Below are 20601 nucleotides of genomic sequence, written 5' to 3'. Positions count from 1 at the left end.
AGATAGTGGTACCGAAAATACCCTTCACCACACACCTTTAGGTGGCTTGCGGAGTATGATGTAGATGTAGATTAGGAACCTTTCACTTACATCTAAGTTTACATCACGTTTAACGTCTGGCGGCAGTTGGCGTTACTTCATCAGGGGGGAAATCATGTAAATACATGGTAACTGCCGGCCTGTGTGGCCGAACGGTTCTAGGCGCTTCAGTCTGGAACCGCGCGACTGCTACGGTCGCAGGTTCGAATCCTGCCTCGGGTAAGGATGTGTGTGATGTCATTAGGTTAGTTAGGTTTAAATAGTTCCAAGTTCTAGGGGACTGATGACCTCAGATGTTAAGTCACATAGCGCTCAGAGCCATTTGAACCATTTTGCACTTCGGAAGATTACTTTCATGAGCATGATACTAGTTACAAAACATAAACACTCTTCACACTTGAGTAACACAAAGACGGCTTAGCCAGGCACTTTGATAGACTGATGAATCGCCTTCAACGGTGTCACATGTTCTTCTTAGTCCAAGAGACACTCGGGGGAATTTTAAATGCTTTGATTAAGGAAAGTGGAGTATAGCCTAGTGATAAGGAACTGTTCAGCACTTAAATTCCAAGTATTTTCGAAATCTAGAAAATGAAAATTTTATTCATCACCGGGATTTCACGTTATTTTAGTGATCGGCGGGTGTATGAAAACCGGATTGTTCAGACTAATGTAGGTGCACTGATTGCTGGCGTTACAAACTTATGTTGTATAAGAACTCCTAGATTGGCTCAAAGAAACATTACTGAACAATGGGAACGTCAGCTGTGTGGTTTAAAAACTTGTAGCTCTCTGTTGCAAACTGTTTCAGTCTTTTTGCATCAGAACATGTGTTAATCAATCAGTTTTAAACTATCATTTTTATAAGTTTCTTTATCTGTGCTAATCGACTTTGGGGTGCCACAGAAATTTTCCCAAGAGATTCTGAAATTGCCAGTTTTAATGTTCCATGAGCCTGAAAATGTGTCGAGCCCCAACAACTAAATTTGGCAGTAAGTACAAAAAACTTTCTGTTTCTCGACCGACTGATGCTTATCCTCTAAGTATTTTAAGGTGAATAACTCTTATAGCTAAACGATTAGCATATTTCAATTTTATATGTGACATTCATATTTTCATATTTTTTGGTTCATGATCTGAAACTATATCCTCTCATAATTAAATCCACTGTATTCAAAGAGCTATGACATGATGTTTGAAAATATTTACAACAAATATTCATATTCACATAATTTCGCCCTGAAACTGAAAATTAGGTATCAGAACGATTGAGACTTGAAATAAAACTAACACTAATAGTATTAGTTAACATCGCGTCCCTCAGATCACATGACGTCGATTTCATCGTGCTCCCAGCTCTAGCAAGAGATACAAATTAATTTTCCGTGTCGCTGTTAAGTTGTGCAGCTGTTATAAACATATCCTGTGCCCCAATATCCTGAACAGAGGCCTTAAATTCAGACGTGAACTTCTCAAACTTACGTCACAACGTATCTCCCTACCTCTGTCTAGCTACACACACACACACACACGCACACACACACACACTCACACACACACACACTACCTCTTTTGTATTCTTTTCTGACACGTCTGGCTATGCAAATGACCCAGAGCTAAACACGTATTCTTCCTAAAACACCTTCGCGCGTTGCTTGATATGGAACATCGCCCTGATACAGAGCACAGACACGTGATATTACTGTCCTAACATACCTAGTGATACGTAGAAAACAGGTGCCTATTGTTAGTCTCTCATGCATGACGAAGTTTTCAGTGTTCAGTTCTACTTTTGGCTAGTTGGTATGTCACCATGCTCCTTGCACAACAAAACTGTAAACCAGGTTTTTGATATTATCGTAATTCGTGGCAGTGTGCCTCGATTTAAGCTCTAGAAGGAAGAAAGATTACAGGTTAACGACAACCGACAACGTGGTGCTCATTGGAGACGAAACACAGGTCGGATTGGCGATGTTTGGGTAATCGACTATGCCCTTTCATAAGAGCCATTGAGGCTTTGGAGTTAAGTTAAATCAAGGCTCACATTCAGTTTATAATACAAAATGAGTTACCAGTCAATTAAATTTGTTTGGTAATTTACAAAACAGATACACTCCACAATATTTAGCAATACAATGTGATCCAGCATTTGTCTGCAGATTGGTGGTAGAATCCATGGTTGTCGAGCGTGCCTAATTTGTTTATGATTGGGCTCATTGTTGTAACTAGTAGATACGTTATTTCGAAAATATAATAAGAGTAGTCCCAAACATTTGGTGAAGTCCGGAACAGTACTGTGTGACAGCGTTATATTGTAAATCGCCTGTGATAGTTGCAGACAAGGAATCTACTAATTTTCGGTAGATGGCAGATGCAGCAACATAGAACCTAACTTAAGATACTCAAAGGTATTCTGGTCTCCTGAAGATGGGATTAGGGTTCAAATGGCTCTGAGCACTATGGGACTCAACATCTTAGGTCATAAGTCCCCTAGAACTTAGAACTACTTAAACCTAACTAACCTAAGGACATCACACACACCCATGCCCGAGGCAGGATTCGAACCTGCGACCGTAGCAGTCCCGCGGGTCCGGACTGCAGCGCCAGAACCGCACGGCCACCGCGGCCGGCTGGGATTAGGGACGAAGATGTTGTAAGATATGAAAATATAAAGCGACACACAAGAAATCTGCTGTTTAAGGTGTCGAGATATCACTCTAACTAACCGTATTCCGCAGGTACACTCAAATTCTCCTTCTCAGAACACTATGCAACAATCTGTAATGCTATTTGGTTGTCTTTCAGAGTAAGTATTTGGCTCAAAATAACAGTTATTGATTTATAATGTCGAACGGTGATGACGCGAAAAGCATAACAAACGTACGACGGTCATTCGAAGAGTGAATTACGACACGCAAAAAACGTCGCATGTGTTACATCATCAATGGTGCTTTCGTACACGTAAGTAAGTATCTTCGAGTGCTTGAATACAAAATGAGTTACCAGTCAATTAAATTTGTTTGGTAATTTACAAAACAGATACACTCCACAATATTTAGCAATACAATGTGATCCAGCATTTGTCTGCAGATTGGTGGTAGAATCCATGGTTGTCGAGCGTGCCTAATTTGTTTATGATTGGGCTCATTGTTGTAACTAGTAGATACGTTATTTCGTTGGAAAGTCACACACTTACCGTAGCGTGGGATCGCTTTTTGTATTGCCTCTTCAGCTAAATTTAATGCTTGTTACGATAACGATTTTATGCCGCATTGCTCGTAAAATGTCTGTAAACGCGCAATTTTTGTCGCTGTGAAGCGTTTGTTCCCTCCACTCTCTGCACGAAACATTTCCAGGATGCCCGTCAGTTTTCCTATTCATCACAGACTTGGTCACATATTGAACTGAATATGTGATTGCCTGAATAGAAGCTACAAATAATTCATTCACATGCCGCCCCTTTGCTGTAAGTGTCACCAATTTTCGACGAACGTCTGATGCGCTGTATACTTTGACCCAGCTCCCGAAACCCCCACGTATACGTAAGACGTGTAACACACAGAACACAGAATTCATACTATCGGTCTTCCACTGAAGGTAGCATCAGATGTTGGCCTGCCTTCCAATTTTAATTAGTTACCATGTTAAAAAAAAAAGGTTCAAATGGCTCTGAGCACTATGTGACTTAACATCTGAGGTCATCAGCACTATGGGACTTAACATCTATGGGACTTAACATCTTAGGTCATCAGTCCCCTAGAACTTAGAACTACTTAAACCTAACTAACCTAAGGACATCACACACATCCATGCCCGAAGCAGGATTCGAACCTGCGACCGTAGCGGTCGCGCGGTTCCAGACTGAAGCGTCTAGAACCGCTCGGCCACCCGCGGTCGGCCGAAGTGCATAAATTAGGAAAAGTATCAACTGGCATAAAGAAAGGAAACCTTAGTAAATAGGTTCGGCTATTCAGGGTCATCATACGGTGTGTACGTGTATGTGTGTGTGTGTGTGTGTGAGAGAGAGAGAGAGAGAGAGAGAGAGAGAGAGAGAGAGAGAGAGAGAGAGAGTGAGTGAGTGGGTGTCTCCTGCGTGTTTGTCAGTTTTCCGTCAGCTGTAGTCATGCTTGTGTTGCTCATTTGCACTTACGGAACAAATTTTGTCTTCTCGTAACTGTATCTGTTTTACACTGCTTACGGAAAACACAAGTACCATTTTTACCAAAAGTTTGGCAACTACACTCCTGGAAATGGAAAAAAGAACACATTGACACCGGTGTGTCAGACCCACCATACTTGCTCCGGACACTGCGAGAGGGCTGTACAAGCAATGATCACACGCACGGCACAGCGGACACACCAGGAACCGCGGTGTTGGCCGTCGAATGGCGCTAGCTGCGCAGCATTTGTGCACCGCCGCCGTCAGTGTCAGCCAGTTTGCCGTGGCATACGGAGCTCCATCGCAGTCTTTAACACTGGTAGCATGCCGCGACAGCGTGGACGTGAACCGTATGTGCAGTTGACGGACTTTGAGCGAGGGCGTATAGTGGGCATGCGGGAGGCCGGGTGGACGTACCGCCGAATTGCTCAACACGTGGGGCGTGAGGTCTCCACAGTACATCGATGTTGTCGCCAGTGGTCGGCGGAAGGTGCACGTGCCCGTCGACCTGGGACCGGACCGCAGCGACGCAAGGATGCACGCCAAGACCGTAGGATCCTACGCAGTGCCGTAGGGGACCGCACCGCCACTTCCCAGCAAATTAGGGACACTGTTGCTCCTGGGGTATCGGCGAGGACCATTCGCAACCGTCTCCATGAAGCTGGGCTACGGTCCCGCACACCGTTAGGCCGTCTTCCGCTCACGCCCCAACATCGTGCAGCCCGCCTCCAGTGGTGTCGCGACAGGCGTGAATGGAGGGACGAATGGAGACGTGTCGTCTTCAGCGATGAGAGTCGCTTCTGCCTTGGTGCCAATGGTGGTCGTATGCGTGTTTGGCGCCGTGCAGGTGAGCGCCACAATCAGGGCTGCATACGACCGAGGCACACAGGACCAACACCCGACATCATGGTGTGGGGAGCGATCTCCTACACTGGCCGTACACCACTGGTGATCGTCGAGGGGACATTTAATAGTGCACGGTACATCCAAACCGTCATCGAACCCATCGTTCTACCATTCCTAGACCGGCAAGGGAACTTGCTGTTCCAACAGGACAATGCACGTCCGCATGTATCCCGTGCCACCCAACGTGCTCTAGAAGGTGTAAGTCAACTACCCTGGCCAGCAAGATCTCCGGATCTGTCCCCCATTGAGCATGTTTGGGACTGGATGAAGCGTCGTCTCACGCGGTCTGCACGTCCAGCACGAACGCTGGTCCAACTGAGGCGCCAGGTGGAATTGGCATGGCAAGCCGTTCCACAGGACTACATCCAGCATCTCTACGATCGTCTCCATGGGAGAATAGGAGCCTGCATTGCTGCGAAAGGTGGATATACACTGTACTAGTGCCGACATTGTGCATGCTCTGTTGCCTGTGTCTATGTGCCTATGGTTCTGTCAGTGTGATCATGTGATGTATCTGACCCCAGGAATGTGTCAATAAAGTTTCCCCTTCCTGGGACAATGAATTCACGGTGTTCTTATTTCAATTTCCAGGAGTGTATATACGGTACTCTTTCTAGCAAGAAATCCGATTCCTAAACAAGACTTTTAAAAGAATACTATAATATTATTTGGAACAGGTACAAAATGTGCTCATTGCTAAAAGTATTTTTTATCAAACAACAACGCCCAAGAAGTGATGTACAAAATCGCACTTCGTTACCGGCCATCTGTACAGGCTGTGCGTCGCACGTTTAAACGATACGCGCCAACTATGAATAATCTCTGCGATGCGCCACACTGGTTAAGGCACTCCACTCGTATTTGCGGAAGCGACGTTGGAGTCCAGTTTTCTCCTGGTTTACTTGATGTCGGTACAGTTTGATGACAACAAAATGACCGATTACTATCTCTATCTTGTTGCACTACCTCTGTAGAAGTCTTCTAACTTTTCTTTGTTCCTTTCTTTGAACTATAATTAGTTCTTCCTTGAGTATTTCGTATGATATCCATGAACCATGGACCTTGCCGTTGGTGGGGAGGCTTGCGTGCCTCAGCGATACAGATAGCCGTACCGTAGGTGCAACCACAACGGAGGGGTATCTGTTGAGAGGCCAGACAAACGTGTGATTCCTGAAGAGGGGCAGCAGCCTTTTCAGTAGTTGCAAGGGCAACAGTCTGGATGATTGACTGATCTGGCCTTGTAACAATAACCAAAACGGCCTTGCTGTGCTGGTACTGCGAACGGCTGAAAGCAAGGGGAAACTACAGCCGTAATTTTTCCCGAGGGCATGCAGCTTTACTGTATGATTGCATGATGATGGCGTCCTCTTGGGTAAAATATTCCGGAGGTAAAATAGTCCCCCATTCGGATCTCCGGGCGGGGACTACTCAAGAGGATGTCGTTATCAGGAGAAAGAAAACTGGCGTTCTACGGATCGGAGCGTGGAATGTCAGATCCCTTAATCGGGCAGGTAGGTTAGAAAAATTAAAAAGGGAAATGGATAGGTTGAAGTTAGATATAGTGGGAATTAGTGAAGTTCGGTGGCAGGAGGAACAAGACTTCTGGTCAGGTGACTACAGGGTTATAAATACAAAATCAAATAGGGGTAATGCAGGAGTAGGTTTAATAATGAATAGGAAAATAGGAATGCGGGTAAGCTACTACAAACAGCATAGTGAACGCATTATTGTGGCCAAGATAGATACGAAGCCCACGCCTACTACAGTAGTACAAGTTTATATGCCAACTAGCTCTGCAGATGACGAAGAAATTGAAGAAATGTATGACGCGATAAAAGAAATTATTCAGGTAGTGAAGGGAGACGAAAGTTTAATAGTCATGGGTGACTGGAATTCGATAGTAGGAAAAGGAAGAAAAGGAAACATAGTAGGTGAATATGGATTGGGGGACAGAAATGAAAGAGGAAGCCGCCTGGTAGAATTTTGCACAGAGCACAACATAATCATAGCTAACACTTGGTTTAAGAATCATGAAAGAAGGCTGTATACATGGAAGAACCCTGGAGATACTAAAAGGTATCAGATAGATTATATAATGGTAAGACAGAGATTTAGGAACCAGGTTTTAAACTGTAAGACATTTCCAGGGGCAGATGTGGATTCTGACCACAATCTATTGGTTATGACCTGTAGATTAAAACTGAAGAAACTGCAAAAAGGTGGGAATTTAAGGAGATGGGACCTGGATAAACTAAAAGAACCAGAGGTTGTACAGAGATTCAGGGAGAGCATAAGGGAGCAATTGACAGGAATGGGGGAAAGAAATACAGTAGAAGAAGAATGGGTAGCTTTGAGGGATGAAGTAGTGAAGGCAGCAGAGGATCAAGTAGGTAAAAAGACGAGGGCTAGCAGAAATCCTTGGGTAACAGAAGAAATATTGAATTTAATTGATGAAAGGAGTAAATATAAACATGCAGTAAGTGAAACAGGCAAAAAGAAATACAAACGTCTCAAAAATGAGATCGACAGGAAGTGCAAAATGGCTAAGCAGGGATGGCTAGAGGACAAATGTAAGGATGTAGAGGCCTATCTCACTAGGGGTAAGATAGATACCGCCTACAGGAAAATTAAAGAGACCTTTGGAGATAAGAGAACGACTTGTATGAATATCAAGAGCTCAGATGGAAACCCAGTTCTAAGCAAAGAAGGGAAAGCAGAAAGGTGGAAGGAGTATATAGAGGGTCTATACAAGGGCGATGTACTTCAGGACAATATTATGGAAATGGAAGAGGATGTAGATGAAGATGAAATGGGAGATAACATACTGCGTGAAGAGTTTGACAGAGCACTGAAAGACCTGAGTCGAAACAAGGCCCCCGGACTAGACAATATTCCATTGGAACTACTGACGGCCGTGGGAGAGCCAGTCCTGACAAAACTCTACCATCTGGTGAGCAAGATGTATGAAACAAGCGAAATACCCTCAGACTTCAAGAAGAATATAATAATTCCAATCCCAAAGAAAGCAGGTGTTGACAGATGTGAAAATTACCGAACTATCAGCTTAATAAGTCACAGCTGCAAAATACTAACACGAATTCTTTACAGACGAATGGAAAAACTAGTAGAAGCCAACCTCGGGGAAGATCAGTTTGGATTCCGTAGAAACACTGGAACACGTGAGGCAATACTGACCTTACGACTTATCTTAGAAGAAAGATTAAGGAAAGGCAAACCTACGTTTCTAGCATTTGTAGACTTAGAGAAAGCTTTTGACAACGTTAACTGGAATACTCTCTTTCAAATTCTGAAGGTGGCAGGGGTAAAATACAGGGAGCGAAAGGCTATTTACAATTTGTACAGAAACCAGATGGCAGTTATAAGAGTCGAGGGGTATGAAAGGGAAGCAGTGGTTGGGAAGGGAGTAAGACAGGGTTGTAGCCTCTCCCCGATGTTATTCAATCTGTATATTGAGCAAGCAGTAAAGGAAACAAAAGAAAAATTAGGAGTAGGTATTAAAATTCATGGAGAAGAAATAAAAACTTTGAGGTTCGCCGATGACATTGTAATTCTGTCAGAGACAGCAAAGGACTTGGAAGAGCAGTTGAATGGAATGGACAGTGTCTTGAAAGGAGGATATAAGATGAACATCAACAAAAGCAAAACAAGGATAATGGAATGTAGTCTAATTAAGTCGGGTGATGCTGAGGGAATTAGATTAGGAAATGAGGCACTTAAAGTAGTAAAGGAGTTTTGCTATGTGGGGAGTAAAATAACTGATGATGGTCGAAGTAGAGAGGATATAAAATGTAGACTGGCAATGGCAAGGAAAGCGTTTCTGAAGAAGAGAAATTTGTTAACATCCAGTATTGATTTAAGTGTCAGGAAGTCATTTCTGAAAGTATTCGTATGGAGTGTAGCCATGTATGGAAGTGAAACATGGACGATAAATAGTTTGGACAAGAAGAGAATAGAAGCTTTCGAAATGTGGTGCTACAGAAGAATGCTGAAGATTAGACGGGTAGATCACATAACTAATGAGGAAGTATTGAATAGGATTGGGGAGAAGAGAAGTTTGTGGCACAACTTGACCAGAAGAAGGGATCGGTTGGTAGGACATGTTCTGAGGCATCAAGGGATCACTAGTAGAAGCCAACCTCGGGGAAGATCAGTTTGGATTCCGAAAAACGGGAACTGATGAACGTTGGAAGATATACTCCAACTATGCCGTGAAAGCATGCTTTCAGATTTTCAAGGACTGTCATCAACTGAAGAATCTAGGAAAATACTGCAAGCCCCTACTGTAGTGGGACGAAATTGAAGCGTCAACCATGCACCAGTCAGCCCAGTTTGCAGATGAATATAAGTTTAATTTAGTTTTGTTTATGTATTTTTGTAATATTTGGAGTGGTTGTGAAGTGTCTAAAGTTTTGTATTTTTTTTTATGTTTCATGTACGGAGAGGGCGGCGCAACGAACGGAGACAGCATCTTCGTTGCCGGGACCGGAGAGAAAATTGCTGGCCACTATACGTCGCGGGTCGACAGCCAAAGAGCGACAGAAGATTCTGAAACCGATTTGTTGCGTCGTGCTTCTAAAAATTGAAAATGAATAATTTGTAATGTTTTGTACAACAATGACGTCGTAGAGAGTTTAATCTTATTGATACTGTTAGTTTTGTCTTGTCAAGGCTCAGGTTCACGTCTATATGTAGGAAGATAATAAACTAGTGGATGCTATTAAAGTTGAAATACGTGTTCCGAGGATTTATTTATGAAGAATTATGTGAATGAATTAATAATATATTTGACAAGATGATTGAATTTTGACAGCGTTCATCGCGACTTTGAATCTCAAAAAGTTTATTCAATGTGGTTCTATTATCGATTAAATCTGATAACGTGTATCAATATAAATTCTGAGGAGAAACAAACGACGTCCAAAATTGAAAAAGTTTACGCAAACCTATTGGCCCGAGTGACGTAATTCTGTGCATACGACTCAAATGATGTTTTACAGTTTCGTTCAAGAACCATTCTGAGACAATTTAAAAAGAATATAAATAATTTTGAAGTGGGTTGTAACTGACGTAGGTGACGAAGTCTGCACATGGTCATATGTCAAAAGAAAATCAATTAAACAAATCTATACGTCGTTACACTGCACTATGTATAGCTCCTGAAGGGGTCGCGAAGACAACATTAGACTAATTACAGAGCACACTGAGCGTTTTAAGCAATGATTGGAGTACAATGACAAGTACCCTCTACCATGCACCTCACTAGAGTGTTATATGGACGTAAATGTAGATCTAAATCGACAGTACCAAACGTCCTTATGTGCTACAGGAATTGCCCAGAGACTAAGTTCCGACCGCTCGTGGAATGGAAACCACAGTGAAAATCAAAAATGTTTTAGTTACAACTGTTAGCTACACCTTCCAGCTACTTCTCTACACAGTCGCCACTCCTACTTAGACATTTGCCGAAGCACTGCATCAACTTTCCAGTACCCTCGTCATAGAAAGCAGCCGTCTGCGCGTTCCACCACTTATCCACACTGGTCTGGAACTCGTAGTCTGTGCCAAAGTGTTGTCTTCAAAGCCAGTGGTTCATGCGAGCAGAGATGAAAATCAAAGGGAGCATAGGTGATCAAACATCTCCCATTGAAAACGCTGCAGGAGTGTCTTCATTGCCCTGCAGTGTGCGGCCGAGAACTGTCATGAAGAAGGGAATGCATGGCAGTTATGTTGCGTGGGCTGCATGACATCAGGCGAAGTCTCTCAGCAGGCCCTCATAGGCATTAGTTTCTAGGCATCTACATGCTCATTGTGCTTGCAGAACTGAAAGGAGCGACGTGACACGATCGGCAGGCATACTAGAGACACTGCTCCACACATATGTGCAAAACTTCAGTGGACTTTTACTGTGGTTCCCGCAACGCGACCGATGGGAATTTACTTTCTGGCCACCCCTCGTAAAAGCTGTGAATATGATTGGAGTTAATCGAGATTGTGGCTAAATACCAATAAATAAATAGCTTCTGTAGCCAAGATCACTACCACATGGTAGTGGGTTGCTATTAGATTTTGCAGTATTCGAATACCGGTGTTTGACGGCAAAGGGGAGCCTACTCTCCTGGTCATCAGAGTTTGCACCAACGTCTTGGTTTAAATCAAATGCTAACTAAAAGCTGCAATTATAACATGTATTTTGATCAGTGAAGCACATCGAGCGAGATTGTGGCACAGTGAACACCCAGGACTCGCTGTAGGAAGGAGCAGGTTCAAATCTCGGGATAGCAATCCTGGTTTAGATTTATCCTGGTTTCTGTGCTCCATATGTTGCATATACCGAGGTGGTTCATTTAGAGAAAGAACGCCGATTTCCTTTTTCTATTTAAGTTTGAAGTCTGTCTCTAATGACCTCGTCGCCGATTTAAACTGTACTCTAATTTCGTTATTTACTGAAAGGCTATGGGTACAGTCCCCGTCTGTTTTAAAGGTTTATTTAAAGATTACACCTCATTATGAATTAATGTTTCTCTTATTAAACCCTTGTCAATAAAGGAACCGCGATAAGTAGGATACGTTTAGTGAATTGATTGTCATTTCAAGTGTTTGAGGTTTTACGTTTGTACATTAGTTAGAAAATTCTGGATATAGTTATCCAATTACAAGCATATTAGTATTTATTCACAGAACTCTAGACTTATCGTTGTTTAGGGCTACACTCTGACACGCCATCGTTACAAAACTGTGTATTTAACAGAAACAACTTGAAATACACAAAACTGTATCTCCACCTAGGTCAACAATGACAACATATCATGTTTAAAAAGGGGTCAGATAATTTTTCATTTGAAGTGTAACATTACACATGGAATTCATTTAATTTTTTTATTCAGTACAATCATCATCTTTCTAGTCACGAGTTTATAAAGTAATATGACCCAGTCGATAGTGCTAGCAACCATCTTCAAATCATAAAAAGTCGTTACAGAGTGTAACAAGTCACATGTTGTACAATCAAGTACTGAGTCATCAGAACTTTTCAATGACTCAGTAATCGATTGTACAATATGTGACGAGTTACACCCTGTAATGATATCTTATGATCTGAAGATGATTGCTAGCACGATCAAAACCGGTCGTATTATATTGTCAACTTCCGATAAAGACAAATAAAGGCAATTTTGAAAACATTATCGTTGTTATATATTTAACCCTTATATATTTTTGAATCACTTTGTAACTTTTCCTTGAGAGGGAAAACGCTTTAGTTTCTCGTTGTAGACGAACACCTCTTCCAGTCAATACATGGAGTTAGTTCGTTTTCATCGTACCTCTCGGGATAAAAATATTTTTAGTATACGGATAAGTGTGACGATGCAATGTATGCAGGTATTTTTGTTTTGTTATTTCTCTGTTCACTGAGCGATTTTCCCAGCTGAAATTGCACGAACAACCGGAAACGGAAACCTGCGCACGCATACAACGAACGAGTATAAAGTTATAAGCGAAAATTGTGCCGATATCTCTGACATTGGACCCGTTCTGCTACAAGCTCATTGCTCTCCTATTTTGTGAGGAGGTACCATGGACCAAAACAAGAAAAATTGTCCATTAAACATGGTCTCTGCATACCTTAACAGCTAAGAGCACTTGTTCATCTTGCTACTGCGAAACAGCTCTGTTCTACTGAATAGGTACCCACATCTCTTAAAGTATGTATTTTAGAGTCCATATGTACGGGATCTTTTTTCTTCTTTTAGTATGTACTATCTTCTCCCAATTTATGGAAAACAAAGGGCAGACAGTAGAAGAGATCCACTGTCAGAGATTTCAGAACGTTTTTCGCTTATAACTTTCGACTTGGTCGTTTCCTGATTAGGGTTCTCTTTTTCTCAAAGGTTCTATAATATGGGGTATCAAGTAAATTTGTGAGTGGATTGAGGACTTTTTGATAGGGAAAACGCAACGTGTCTCGGATTGAGAGTCATGATCAAATGTAGAAGTAACTTCGGTATGTCCCAGGGAAAAGCTTTGGTACCTTTGCTGTTCATGTTGTGTACTAATGACCTAGGGGACAATATTAATAGTAACCTCCGACTTTTTGCAGATGATGCCGTTATCTATGATGACGTTTTGTCTGAAAGAAGGTGCATAAATATTCAGTCACATCTTGAGCTGGCTTCAAAGTGGCGCATAGATTGGCAACTTGCTTTAAATGGTCAGAAACGTAAAACTGTGCACTTAACAAAACGAAAAAGCTAGTATCCTATGACTACAATATATCAATGAGTCACTGTTGGAATCGACCAGTTCATACAAATACTTGGGTGTAACACTTTGTATGAATATGAAATAGAATGATCACAGGCTCAGTTGTGGGTAAAGCAGGTGGTAGAATTCGGTTCGTTGGTAGAATACTGCGGAAGATCTACAAAGGCAGTCTACAAAAGAAATTGCTAACAAATCACTCGTACAATCCTTTGTGGAATATTGCTCAAGTGTGTGGCACCCATACCAAACAGGACTAACAGATGATACTCAACACATAAAGAGAAGGACAGCACAAATGGTCACAGGTTTGTTTGACGCATGGGAGAGTGTTGCCGAGATGCTGAAGAAACTGAACTGGCAGACTGTTGAAGGCAGGCGTAAACTAACCCGAGAAGGTCTGCTAACAAAGCTCCAAGAACCAGCTTTAAATGGTGACTCCAGGAATATACTACAACCTCCTACGTGGCGCTTCCGTAGGAATCGTGAAGACAAGATTACAAAAATCACAGTACGCGCAGAGACATTCACACAATCGTTCTTCCGTCGCGCCATGCGTGAATGGAACGGGAAGAAGTCCTAATAAGTGGTACATTGAAACGTACCCTCTGGTTTGCAGAGTATAGATGTAAATGTGGATGTAGAAATTGGTACATTTACTCTTCTGCTTTAACCCTGAAATTATGTCACATCACCAAGGAATCACCCAGTATAGCGCAAGTAAACTAACTTCGCCTAAAGCCATATTCCCAAAGGCGTTGTGGATCAGGGAGTGAATTACTATTAAAATTTCGAGAGAGTACGTTTGTAAAAGAGTCAGTATATTTATTGCTAACTCCTACGTATATTTCGCGAAAAGACCGTGAACCGGCGCAAAACTATAGGCCTATATCTCTGACATCGATCTGTTGTAGACTTTTAAAACATGTTTTTTGCTCGCGTATCATGTCATTTCTGAAAACCCAGAATCTACTCTGTAGGAATCAACATGGATTCAGGAATCAGCGATCGTGTGAGACCCAACTCGCTTTATTTGTTATTGAGACCCAGGAAATACTAGATACAGGCTCCTAGGCAGATGCCGTTTTCATTGACTTCCGGAAGGCGTTCGATAAGTTCCGCACTGCCGCCTGATAAACAAAGTAAGAGACCACCTGTGTGGCTGGATTGAAGACTTTTTAGCAAACAGAACACAGCATGTTGTTCTCAATGGAGAGACGTCTACAGACGTTAAAGTAACCTCTGCGTGCCACAGGGGAGTGTTGTGGGACCATTGCTTTTCACAATATATATAAATGACCTAGTAGATAGTGTCGGAAGTTCCATGCGGCTTTTCGCAGATGATGCTGTAGTATACAGAGAAGTAGCAGCATTAGAAAATTGCAGCGAAATGCAGGAAGATCTGCAGCGGATAGGCACTTGGTGCAAGGAGTGGCAACTGACCCTTAACATAGACAAATGAAATGTATTGCGGATACATAGAAAGAAGGATCTTTTATTGTGTGGTTATATGATAGCGGAACAGACACTGGTAGCAGTTGTTGTTGTTGTGGTCTTCAGTCCTGAGACTGGTTTGATGCAGCTCTCCATGCTACTCTATCCTGTGCAAGCTTCTTCACCTCCCAGTACCTACTGCAACCTACATCCTTCTGAATCTGCTTAGTGTATTGATCTCTTGGTCTCCCTCTACGATTTTTACCCTCCACTCTGCCCTCCAATGCTAAATTTGTGATCCCTTGATGCCTCAAAACATGTCCTACCAACCGATCCCTTCTTCTAGTCAAGTTGTGCCACAAGCTTCTCTTCTCCCCAATCCTATTCAATACCTCCTCATTAGTTACGTGATCTACCCACCTTATCTTCAGCATTCTTCTGTAGCACCACATTTCGAAAGCTTCTATTCTCTTCTTGTCCAAACTGGTTATCGTCCATGTTTCACTTCCATACATGGCTACACTCCATACAAATACTTTCAGAAACGACTTCCTGACAATTAAATCTATACTCGATGTTAGCAAATTTCTCTTCTTCAGAAACGATTTCCTTGCCATTGCCAGTCTACATTTTATATCCTCTCTACATCGACCATCATCCGTTATTGTACTCCCCAAATAGCAAAACTCCTTTACTACTTTAAGTATCTCATTACCTAATCTAATCCCCTCAGCATCACCCGATTTAATTTGACTACATTCCATTATCCACGTTTTGCTTTTGTTGATGTTCATCTTATATCCTCCTTTCAAGACACTGTCCATTCCATTCAACTGCTCTTCCAAGTCCTTTGCTGTCTCTGACAGAATTACAATGTCATCGGCAAACCTCAAAGTTTTTACTTCTTCTCCATGAATTTTAATACCTACTCCGAATTTTTCTTTTGTTTCCTTTACTGCTTGCTCAATATACAGATTGAATAACATCGGGGAGAGGCTACAACCCTGTCTCACTCCTTTCCCAACCACTGCTTCCCTTTCATACCCCTCGACTCTTATAACTGCCATCTGGTTTCTGTACAAATTGTAAATAGCCTTTCGCTTCCTGTATTTTACCCCTGCCACCTTCAGAATTTGAAAGAGAGTATTCCAGTTAACGTTGTCAAAAGCTTTCTCTAAGTCAACAAATGCTAGAAACGTAGGTTTGCCTTTTCTTAATCTTTCTTCTAAGATAAGTCGTAAGGTCAGTATTGCCTCACGTGTTCCAGTGTTTCTACGGAATCCAAACTGATCTTCCCCGAGGTCCGCTTCTACTAGTTTTTCCATTCGTCTGTAAAGAATTCGCGTTAGTATTTTGCAGCTGTGACTTATTAAACTGATAGTTCTGTAACTTTCACATCTGTCAACACCTGCTTTCTTTGGGATTGGAACTATTATATTCTTCTTGAAGTCTGTGGGTATTTCGCCTGTCTCATACATCTTGCTCACCAGATGGTAGAGTTTTGTCATGACTGGCTCTCCCAAGGCCATCAGTAGTTCTAATGGAATGTTGTCTACTCCCGGGGCCTTGTTTCGACTCAGGTCTTTCAGTGCTCTGTCAAACTCTTCACGCAGTATGTTATCTCCCATTTCATCTTCATCTACATCCTCTTCCATTTCCATAATATTGTCCTCAAGTACATCGCCCTTGTATAAACCCTCTATATACTCCTTCCACCTTTCTGCCTTCCCTTCTTTGCTTAAAACTGGGTTTCCATCTGAGCTCTTGATATTCATACAAGTGGTTCTTTTCTCTCCAAAGGTCTCTTTAATTTTCCTGTAGGCAGTATCTATCTTACCCCTAGTGAGATAGGCCTCTACATCCTTACATTTGTCCTCTAGCCATCCCTGCTTAGCCATTTTGCACTTCTTGTCGATCTCATTTTTGAGACGTTTGTATTCCTTTTTGCCTGCTTCATTTACTGCATGTTTATATTTTCTCCTTTCATCAATTAAATTCAATATTTCTTCTGTTACCCAAGGATTTCTATTAGCCCTCGTCTTTTTACCTACTTGATCCTCTGCTGCCTTCACTACTTCATCCCTCAGACCTACCCATTCTTCTTCTACTGTGTTTCTTTCCCCCATTCCTGTCAATTGTTCCTTTATGCTCTCCCTGAAACTCTCAACAACCTCTGGTTCTTTCAGTTTATCCAGGTCACTTCTCCTTAAATTCCCACCTTTTTGCAGTTTCTTCAGTTTCAATCTGCAGTTCATAACCAATATATTGTGGTCAGAATCCACATCTGCCCGTGGAAATGTCTTACAGTTTAAAACCTGGTTCCTAAATCTCTGTCTTACCATTATATAATCTATCTGATACCTTTTACTATCTCCAGGATTCTTCCAGGTATACAACCTTCTTTTATGATTCTTGAACCAAGTGTTAGCTATGATTATGTTATGCTCTGTGCAAAATTCTACAAGGCGGCTTCCTCTTTCATTTCTTCCCTCCAATCCATATTCACCTACTATGTTTCCTTCTCTCCCTTTTCCCACTGACGAATTCCAGTCACCCATGACTATTAAATTTTCGTCTCCCTTCACTACCTGAATAATTTCTTTTATCGCGTCATACATTTCATCAATTTCTTCATCATCTGCAGAGCTAGTTGGCATATAAACTTGTACTACGGTAGTAGGCATGGGCTTTGTGTCTATCTTGGCCACAATAATGCGTTCACTATGCTGTTTGTAGTAGCTAACCCGCACTCCTATTTTTTTATTCATTATTAAACCTACTCCTGCAATACCCCTATTTGATTTTGTATTTATAACCCTGTAATCACCTGACCAGAAGTCTTGTTCCTCCTGCCACCGAACTTCACTAATTCCCACTATATCTAACTTTAACCTATCCATTTCCCTTTTTAATTTTTCTAACCTACCTGCCCGATTAAGGGATCTGACATTCCACGCTCCGATCCGTAGAACGCCAGTTTTCTTTCTCCTGATAACGACGTCCTCTTGAGTAGTCCCCGCCCGGAGATACGAATGGGGGACTATTTTACCTCCGGAATATTTTACCTAAGAGGACGCCATCATCATTTAATCATACAGTAAAGCTGCATGTCCTCGGGAAAAATTACGGCTGTAGTTTCCCCTTGCTTTCAGCTGTTCGCAGTACCAGCACAGCAAGGCCGTTTTGGTTAATGTTACAAGGTCAGATCAGTCAATCATCCAGACTGTAGCCCCTGCAACTACTGAAAAGGCTGCTGCCCCTCTTCAGGAACCACATGTTTGTCTGGCCTCTCAACAGATACCCCTCCGTTGTGGTTGCACCTACGGTACGGCCATCTGTATCGCTGAGGCACGCAAGCCTCCCCACCAACGGCACGGTCCATGGTTCATGGGGGGTGGTAGCAAGTTACATCTGTAAAATATCTGGGAGTATGCGTGCGAAACGATTTGAAGTGGATTGATCATACAAAATTAATTGTTGGTAAGGGCGGTGCCAGGTTGAGATTCATTGGAAGAGTCCTTAGAAAATGTAGTCCATCAACAAAGGAAGTGGCTTACAAAACACTCGTTCGACCTATACTTGAGTATTGCTCATCAGTGTGGGATCCGTACCAAAATCAAATGGCTCTGAGCACTATGGGACTTAACATCTGAGGTCATCAGTCCCCTAGAACTTAGAACTACTTAAACCTAACTAACCTAAGGACATCACACACATGCATGCCCGAGGCAGGATTCGAGCCTGCGACCGTAGCGGTCACACGGTTCCAGACTGAAGCGCCTAGAACCGGCGATCCGTACCAGGTCGGGTTGACAGAGGAGATAGAGAAGATCCAAAGAAGAGCGGCGCATTTCGTCACAGGGTTATTTGGTAAGCGTGATAGCGTTACGGATACGTGTAGCAAACTCAAGTGGCAGGACTCTGCAAGAGAGGCGCTCTGCATCGCGGTGTAGCTTGCTGTCAAGGTTTCGAGAGGGTGCGTTTATGGATGAGGTATAGAATATATTGCTTCCCCCATACTTATACCTCCCGAGGAGATCACGAATGTAAAATTAGAGAGATTCGAGCGCTCACGGAGGCTTTCCGGCAGTCGTTCTTCCCGCGAACCATACGCGACTGGAAAAGGGAAGTGTTACACCCAAGTATTTGTATGAGCTGGTCGATTCCAACTGTGACTCATTGATATATTGTAGCCATTGGATACTACACTTACTCGTTTTGTGAAGTGCACGGTTTTACATTACTGACCATTTAAAGCAAGTTGCCAATCTATGCGCCACTTTGAAGTCATATCAAGATGTGACTGCATATTTAAGGACCTTCTTTCAGACTAAACTTCATCACAGATAACGGTAGCATCTGCAAAAAGTCTGTGGTTAATATTAATATTGTCCTCTAGGTCATTAATACACACCGTGAACAGCATGGGTCCCAAAGCATTTCCCTGGGGCATACCTGAAGTTACTTCTACATCTGACAATGACGCTCCACTCGAGACACGCTGCGTTCTCCCTGTCAAAAAGTCCTCAATCCACTCACAAATTTACCCATATTATCGAATTTTTGACAAAAGGAGAACCCTGATCCGGAAACGACCAAGTCGAAAGTTGTAAGCGAAAAACGTTCTGAAACCTCTTTACAGTGGATCTCTTCTACTGCATGCCCTTTGCTTTCCATAAATTGGAAGAAGATACTACGTACTAAAACAAGAAAAAAGATCAGTACATACGGGCTCTAAAATACGTACTTTAAGAGCTGTGGGCACTTGTTCAGTAGAATAGAGGTAATGACATTGGCACGTAAAGTGCCTTCCGCCACACACCGTTGGGTGGCTTGCGGAGTATAAAGGTAGATGTAGATGTGGAACTCAAGGGTTAGAGAGATTCTAGCTCCCACATAGGCCTATCAAGAGCAAGAAACGGGGAAGTTACGTTGGTAATCAAAATACCCTCAGCCAAACGTTTAAAGGTGCATTGCGAATTGTAGACTTGGCAGCAGCAGTACTAGAAGCGCTTCGTGAGTAAATAAGAGACTAACTATTATGTTTGTTGTGCTTCAGTGATACTCAAAAATTAAGGCATATCCAAGCGACGGGTGGCACAAACACGGTAGTGCAATAACACGGTGAGTGCGGGCGGCACGAGATACTTGCGCGGCCGTGCGGATGTCGTGTGTGAGCGGCGAGGCGTCGCGCGGCGTTTAGCGCTCTGGCGTGGCAGCCACCCGGGCCAGCGAAAGCGGCCTTGCGCAACACTGTACGTTGCTGTGGGCGGAGCACGCCGCTTCCGCAGCGCAACGCGGCAGAGCGAACCGGAACGCGGCCTGCGGACGCCGGCTGAAACAATGCGCTGCAGCTAGCGACACGCGAGCCTCCCGTCACGAGCCGGTCATCTCGATTTAGGGGCCCTTCAGGCGTAGCTGCTTAGCAGTGCTGCCGAAAGCAGAATGTGTCAGAGGCTTTGGGACGAACACTTTGCTACACTACTGGCCATTAAAATTGCTACACCGAGAAGAAATGCAGATGATAAACGGGTATTCATTGGACAAATATATTATACTAGAACCGACATTTTCACGCAATTTGGGTGCATAATTCCTGAGAAATCAGTACCCAGAACAACCACCTCTGGCCGTAATAACGGCCTTGATACGCCTGGGCATTGAGTCAAACAGAGCTTGGATGGCGTGCACAGGTACAGCTGCCCATGCAGCTTCAACACGTTATCACAGTAGTGACTGGCGTACTGTGACGAGCCAGTTGCTCGGCCACCATTGAACAGACG

The 20601-nt window shown here is 42.9% G+C and overlaps 1 protein-coding gene across 1 annotated transcript in view; it reads right to left on the bottom strand.

Moving 5' to 3' along the window:
• LOC126458480 (uncharacterized) overlaps window positions 1–19981 on the bottom strand; it is a 141966-nt gene extending 121985 nt beyond the window's left edge. Inside the window, exon 1 of the mRNA XM_050095573.1 lies at window positions 19856–19981. The gene's annotated coding sequence lies outside the window, so the exon portion shown is untranslated. The remainder of the gene's footprint in view (window positions 1–19855) is intronic.
• Between the last annotated feature and the right edge of the window lie 620 nt (window positions 19982–20601).

This window comes from Schistocerca serialis, chromosome 2, assembly GCF_023864345.2.
Source record: "Schistocerca serialis cubense isolate TAMUIC-IGC-003099 chromosome 2, iqSchSeri2.2, whole genome shotgun sequence".
Classification (NCBI taxonomy): Eukaryota; Metazoa; Arthropoda; class Insecta; order Orthoptera; family Acrididae; genus Schistocerca; species Schistocerca serialis.
This window is presented reverse-complemented; position numbering and strand designations above follow the sequence as displayed.